The following is a 6,672-nucleotide window of genomic DNA, read 5'->3' as shown; positions in this document are numbered from 1 at the left end:
TTCCCTACCTTATTCCTGTGCTGAGATACAGGCTGCTCCAACCTGCTGTAAAATGCTTGATTTCGAGAGTGAGCGAAACTAATGAAAACATTGTTCGGGTAAAACCTAAAGGGAAAGGCCTAGCACCAAATTGCATTGGCCATCTGATCTAACTTCTGGAGGAAGTCAAAATGAGTATTTGAATTCTTCCCTACCTTATTCCTGTGCTGAGATACAGGCTGCTCCAACCTGCTGTAAAATGCTTGATTTCGAGAGTGAGCGAAACTAATGAAAACATTGTTGGGGTAAAACATAAAGGGAAAGACCCAGCACCAAATTCCATTGGCCATCTGATCTAACTTCTGGAGGCAGTCAAAATGATCCTTAGAATTCTTCCCTACCTTATTCCTGTGCTGAGATACAGGCTGCTCCAACCTGCTGTAAAATGCTTGATTTCGAGAGTGATCAAAACAAATGAAAACATTGTTGGGGTAAAACCTAAAGGGAAAGGCCTAGCACCAAATTCCATTGGCCATCTGATCTAACTTCTGGAGGCAGTCAAAATGAGTATTTGAATTCTTCCCTACCTTATTCCTGTGCTGAGATACAGGCTGCTCCAACCTGCTGTAAAATGCTTGATTTCGAGAGTGAGCGAAACTAATGAAAACATTGTTGGGGTAAAACATAAAGGGAAAGACCTAGCACCAAATTCCATTGGCCATCTGATCTAACTTCTGTAGGCAGTCAAAATGATCCTTAGAATTCTTCCCTACCTTATTCCTGTGCTGAGATACAGGCTGCTCCAACCTGCTGTAAAATGCTTGATTTCGAGAGTGATCGAAACTAATGAAAACATTGCTGGGGTAAAACCTAAAGGGAAAGACCTAGCACCAAATACAATTTGCCATCTGATCTAACTTCTGGAGGCAGTCAAAATGAGTATTTGAATTCTTCCCTACCTTATTCCTGTGCTGAGATACAGGCTGCTCCAACCTGCTGTAAAATGCTTGATTTCGAGAGTGATCGAAACTAATGAAAACATTGTTGGGGTAAAACCTAAAGGGAAAGGCCTAGCACCAAATTGCATTGGCCATCTGATCTAACTTCTGGAGGCAGTCAAAATGAGTATTTGAATTCTTCCCTACCTTATTCCTGTGCTGAGATACAGGCTGCTCCAACCTGCTGTAAAATGCTTGATTTCGAGAGTGAGCGAAACTAATGAAAACATTGTTGGGGTAAAACCTAAAGAGAAAGACCTAGCACCAAATAAAATTTGCCATCTGATCTAACTTCTGGAGGCAGTCAATATGATCCTTAGAATTCTTCCCTACCTTATTCCTGTGCTGAGATACAGGCTGCTCCAACCTGCTGTAAAATGCTTGATTTCAAGAGTGAGCGAAACTAATGAAAACATTGTTGGGGTAAAACCTAAAGGGAAAGACCTAGCACCAAATCCAATTTGCCATCTGATCTAACTTCTGGAGGCAGTCAAAATGAGTATTTGAATTCTTCCCTACCTTATACCTGTGCTGAGATACAGGCTGCTCCAACCTGCTGTAAAATGCTTGATTTCGAGAGTGATCAAAACTAATGAAAACATTGTTGTCGAAAAATCTAAAGGGAAAGGCCTAGCACCAAATTGCATTGGCCATCTGATCTAACTTCTGGAGGCAGTCAAAATGATCCTTAGAATTCTTCCCTACCTTATTCCTGTGCTGAGATACAGGCTGCTCCAACCTGCTGTAAAATGCTTGATTTCGAGAGTGAGCGAAACTAATGAAAACATTGTTGGGGTAAAACATAAAGGGAAAGACCCAGCACGAAATTCCATTGGCCATCTGATCTAACTTCTGGAGGCAGTCAAAATGATCCTTAGAATTCTTCCCTACCTTATTCCTGTGCTGAGATACAGGCTGCTCCAACCTGCTGTAAAATGCTTGATTTCGAGAGTGAGCGAAACTAATGAAAATATTGTTGGGGTAAAACCTAAAGGGAAAGGCCTAGCACCAAATTGCATTGGCCATCTGATCTAACTTCTGGAGGCAGTCAAAATGATCCTTAGAATTCTTCCCTACCTTATTCCTGTGCTGAGATACAGGCTGCTCCAACCTGCTGTAAAATGCTTGATTTCGAGAGTGAGCGAAACTAATGAAAACATTGTTGGGGTAAAACATAAAGGGAAAGACCTAGCACCAAATTCCATTGGCCATCTGATCTAACTTCTGGAGGCAGTCAAAATGATCCTTAGAATTCTTCCCTACCTTATTCCTGTGCTGAGATACAGGCTGCTCCAACCTGCTGTAAAATGCTTGATTTCGAGAGTGAGCGAAACTAATGAAAACATTGCTGGGGTAAAACCTAAAGGGAAAGGCCTAGCACCAAATTGCATTGGCCATCTGATCTAACTTCTGGAGGCAGTCAAAATGAGTATTTGAATTCTTCCCTACCTTATTCCTGTGCTGAGATACAGGCTGCTCCAACCTGCTGTAAAATGCTTGATTTCGAGAGTGAGCAAAACTAATGAAAACATTGTTGGGGTAAAACCTAAAGGGAAAGACCTAGCACCAAATCCAACTTGCCATCTGATCTAACTTCTGGAGGCAGTCAAAATGAGTATTTGAATTCTTCCCTACCTTATTCCTGTGCTGAGATACAGGCTGCTCCAACCTGCTGTAAAATGCTTGATTTCGAGAATGAGCGAAACTAATGAAAACATTGCTGGGGTAAAACCTAAAGGGAAAGACCTAGCACCAAATACAATTTGCCATCTGATCTAACTTCTGGAGGCAGTCAAAATGAGTATTTGAATTCTTCCCTACCTTATTCCTGTGCTGAGATACAGGCTGCTCCAACCTGCTGTAAAATGCTTGATTTCGAGAGTGAGCGAAACTAATGAAAACATTGTTGGGGTAAAACCTAAAGGGAAAGGCCTAGCACCAAATTCCATTGGCCATCTGATCTAACTTCTGGAGGCAGTCAAAATGAGTATTTGAATTCTTCCCTACCTTATTCCTGTGCTGAGATACAGGCTGCTCCAACCTGCTGTAAAATGCTTGATTTCGAGAGTGAGCGAAACTAATGAAAACATTGTTGGGGTAAAACCTAAAGAGAAAGACCTAGCACCAAATAAAATTTGCCATCTGATCTAACTTCTGGAGGCAGTCAAAATGATCCTTAGAATTCTTCCCTACCTTATTCCTGTGCTGAGATACAGGCTGCTCCAACCTGCTGTAAAATGCTTGATTTCAAGAGTGAGCGAAACTAATGAAAACATTGTTGGGGTAAAACCTAAAGGGAAAGACCTAGCACCAAATACAATTTGCCATCTGATCTAACTTCTGGAGGCAGTCAAAATGAGTATTTGAATTCTTCCCTACCTTATTCCTGTGCTGAGATACAGGCTGCTCCAACCTGCTATAAAATGCTTGATTTCGAGAGTGAGCGAAACTAATGAAAACATTGTTGGGGTAAAACCTAAAGGGAAAGACCTAGCACCAAATCCAATTTGCCATCTGATCTAACTTCTGGAGGCAGTCAAAATGATCCTTAGAATTCTTCCCTACCTTATTCCTGTGCTGAGATACAGGCTGCTCCAACCTGCTGTAAAATGCTTGATTTCGAGATTGAGCGAAACTAATGAAAACATTGCTGGGGTAAAACCTAAAGGGAAAGGCCTAGCACCAAATTGCATTGGCCATCTGATCTAACTTCTGGAGGCAGTCAAAATGATCCTTAGAATTCTTCCCTACCTTATTCCTGTGCTGAGATACAGGCTGCTCCAACCTGCTGTAAAATGCTTGATTTCGAGAGTGAGCGAAACTAATGAAAACATTGTTGGGGTAAAACATAAAGGGAAAGACCCAGCACCAAATTCCATTGGCCATCTGATCTAACTTCTGGAGGCAGTCAAAATGATCCTTAGAATTCTTCCCTACCTTATTCCTGTGCTGAGATACAGGCTGCTCCAACCTGCTGTAAAATGCTTGATTTCGAGAGTGAGCGAAACTAATGAAAACATTGTTGGGGTAAAACCTAAAGGGAAAGGCCTAGCACCAAATTGCATTGGCCATCTGATCTAACTTCTGGAGGCAGTCAAAATGATCCTTAGAATTCTTCCCTACCTTATTCCTGTGCTGAGATACAGGCTGCTCCAACCTGCTGTAAAATGCTTGATTTCGAGAGTGAGCGAAACTAATGAAAACATTGTTGGGGTAAAACATAAAGGGAAAGACCTAGCACCAAATTGCATTGGCCATCTGATCTAACTTCTGGAGGCAGTCAAAATGATCCTTAGAATTCTTCCCTACCTTATTCCTGTGCTGAGATACAGGCTGCTCCAACCTGCTGTAAAATGCTTGATTTCGAGAGTGAGCGAAACTAATGAAAACATTGCTGGGGTAAAACCTAAAGGGAAAGGCCTAGCACCAAATTGCATTGGCCATCTGATCTAACTTCTGGAGGCAGTCAAAATGAGTATTTGAATTCTTCCCTACCTTATTCCTGTGCTGAGATACAGGCTGCTCCAACCTGCTGTAAAATGCTTGATTTCGAGAGTGAGCAAAACTAATGAAAACATTGTTGGGGTAAAACCTAAAGGGAAAGACCTAGCACCAAATCCAACTTGCCATCTGATCTAACTTCTGGAGGCAGTCAAAATGAGTATTTGAATTCTTCCCTACCTTATTCCTGTGCTGAGATACAGGCTGCTCCAACCTGCTGTAAAATGCTTGATTTCGAGAATGAGCGAAACTAATGAAAACATTGTTGGGGTAAAACCTAAAGGGAAAGACCTAGCACCAAATCCAATTTGCCATCTGATCTAACTTCTGGAGGCAGCCAAAATGATCCTTAGAATTCTTCCCTACCTTATTCCTGTGCTGAGATACAGGCTGCTCCAACCTGCTGTAAAATGCTTGATTTCGAGAGTGAGCGAAACTAATGAAAACATTGTTGGGGTAAAACATAAAGGGAAAGACCCAGCACCAAATTCCATTGGCCATCTGACCTAACTTCTGGAGGCAGTCAAAATGATCCTTAGAATTCTTCCCTACCTTATTCCTGTGCTGAGATACAGGCTGCTCCAACCTGCTGTAAAATGCTTGATTTCGAGAGTGATCGAAACTAATGAAAACATTGCTGGGGTAAAACCTAAAGGGAAAGACCTAGCACCAAATACAATTTGCCATCTGATCTAACTTCTGGAGGCAGTCAAAATGAGTATTTGAATTCTTCCCTACCTTATTCCTGTGCTGAGATACAGGCTGCTCCAACCTGCTGTAAAATGCTTGATTTCGAGAGTGAGCAAAACTAATGAAAACATTGTTGGGGTAAAACCTAAAGGGAAAGGCCTAGCACCAAATTGCATTGGCCATCTGATCTAACTTCTGGAGGCAGTCAAAATGAGTATTTGAATTCTTCCCTACCTTATTCCTGTGCTGAGATACAGGCTGCTCCAACCTGCTGTAAAATGCTTGATTTCGAGAGTGAGCGAAACTAATGAAAACATTGTTGGGGTAAAACCTAAAGGGAAAGGCCTAGCACCAAATTGCATTGGCCATCTGATCTAACTTCTGGAGGCAGTCAAAATGAGTATTTGAATTCTTCCCTACCTTATTCCTGTGCTGAGATACAGGCTGCTCCAACCTGCTGTAAAATGCTTGATTTCGAGAGTGAGCGAAACTAATGAAAACATTGTTGGGGTAAAACCTAAAGGGAAAGACCTAGCACCAAATACAATTTGCCATCTGATCTAACTTCTGGAGGCAGTCAAAATGAGTATTTGAATTCTTCCCTACCTTATTCCTGTGCTGAGATACAGGCTGCTCCAACCTGCTATAAAATGCTTGATTTCGAGAGTGAGCGAAACTAATGAAAACATTGTTGGGGTAAAACCTAAAGGGAAAGGCCTAGCACCAAATTCCATTGGCCATCTGATCTAACTTCTGGAGGCAGTCAAAATGATCCTTAGAATTCTTCCCTACCTTATTCCTGTGCTGAGATACAGGCTGCTCCAACCTGCTGTAAAATGCTTGATTTCGAGAGTGAGCGAAACTAATGAAAACATTGTTGGGGTAAAACCTAAAGGGAAAGGCCTAGCACCAAATTGCATTGGCCATCTGATCTAACTTCTGGAGGCAGTCAAAATGATCCTTAGAATTCTTCCCTACCTTATTCCTGTGCTGAGATACAGGCTGCTCCAACCTGCTGTAAAATGCTTGATTTCGAGAGTGAGCGAAACTAATGAAAACATTGTTGGGGTAAAACCTAAAGGGAAAGACCTAGCACCAAATACAATTTGCCATCTGATCTAACTTCTGGAGGCAGTCAAAATGAGTATTTGAATTCTTCCCTACCTTATACCTGTGCTGAGATACAGGCTGCTCCAACCTGCTGTAAAATGCTTGATTTCGAGAGTGATCAAAACTAATGAAAACATTGTTGGCGAAAAATCTAAAGGGAAAGGCCTAGCACCAAATTGCATTGGCCATCTGATCTAACTTCTGGAGGCAGTCAAAATGATCCTTAGAATTCTTCCCTACCTTATTCCTGTGCTGAGATACAGGCTGCTCCAACCTGCTGTAAAATGCTTGATTTCGAGAGTGAGCGAAACTAATGAAAACATTGCTGTGGTAAAACCTAAAGGGAAAGGCCTAGCACCAAATTGCATTGGCCATCTGATCTAACTTCTGGAGG

This window comes from Melanerpes formicivorus, unplaced genomic scaffold, assembly GCF_026170545.1.
Source record: "Melanerpes formicivorus ecotype bairdi unplaced genomic scaffold, bMelFor1.0.p_v2 SCAF_214, whole genome shotgun sequence".
NCBI classification, from domain to species: Eukaryota; Metazoa; Chordata; class Aves; order Piciformes; family Picidae; genus Melanerpes; species Melanerpes formicivorus.
This window is presented reverse-complemented; position numbering follows the sequence as displayed.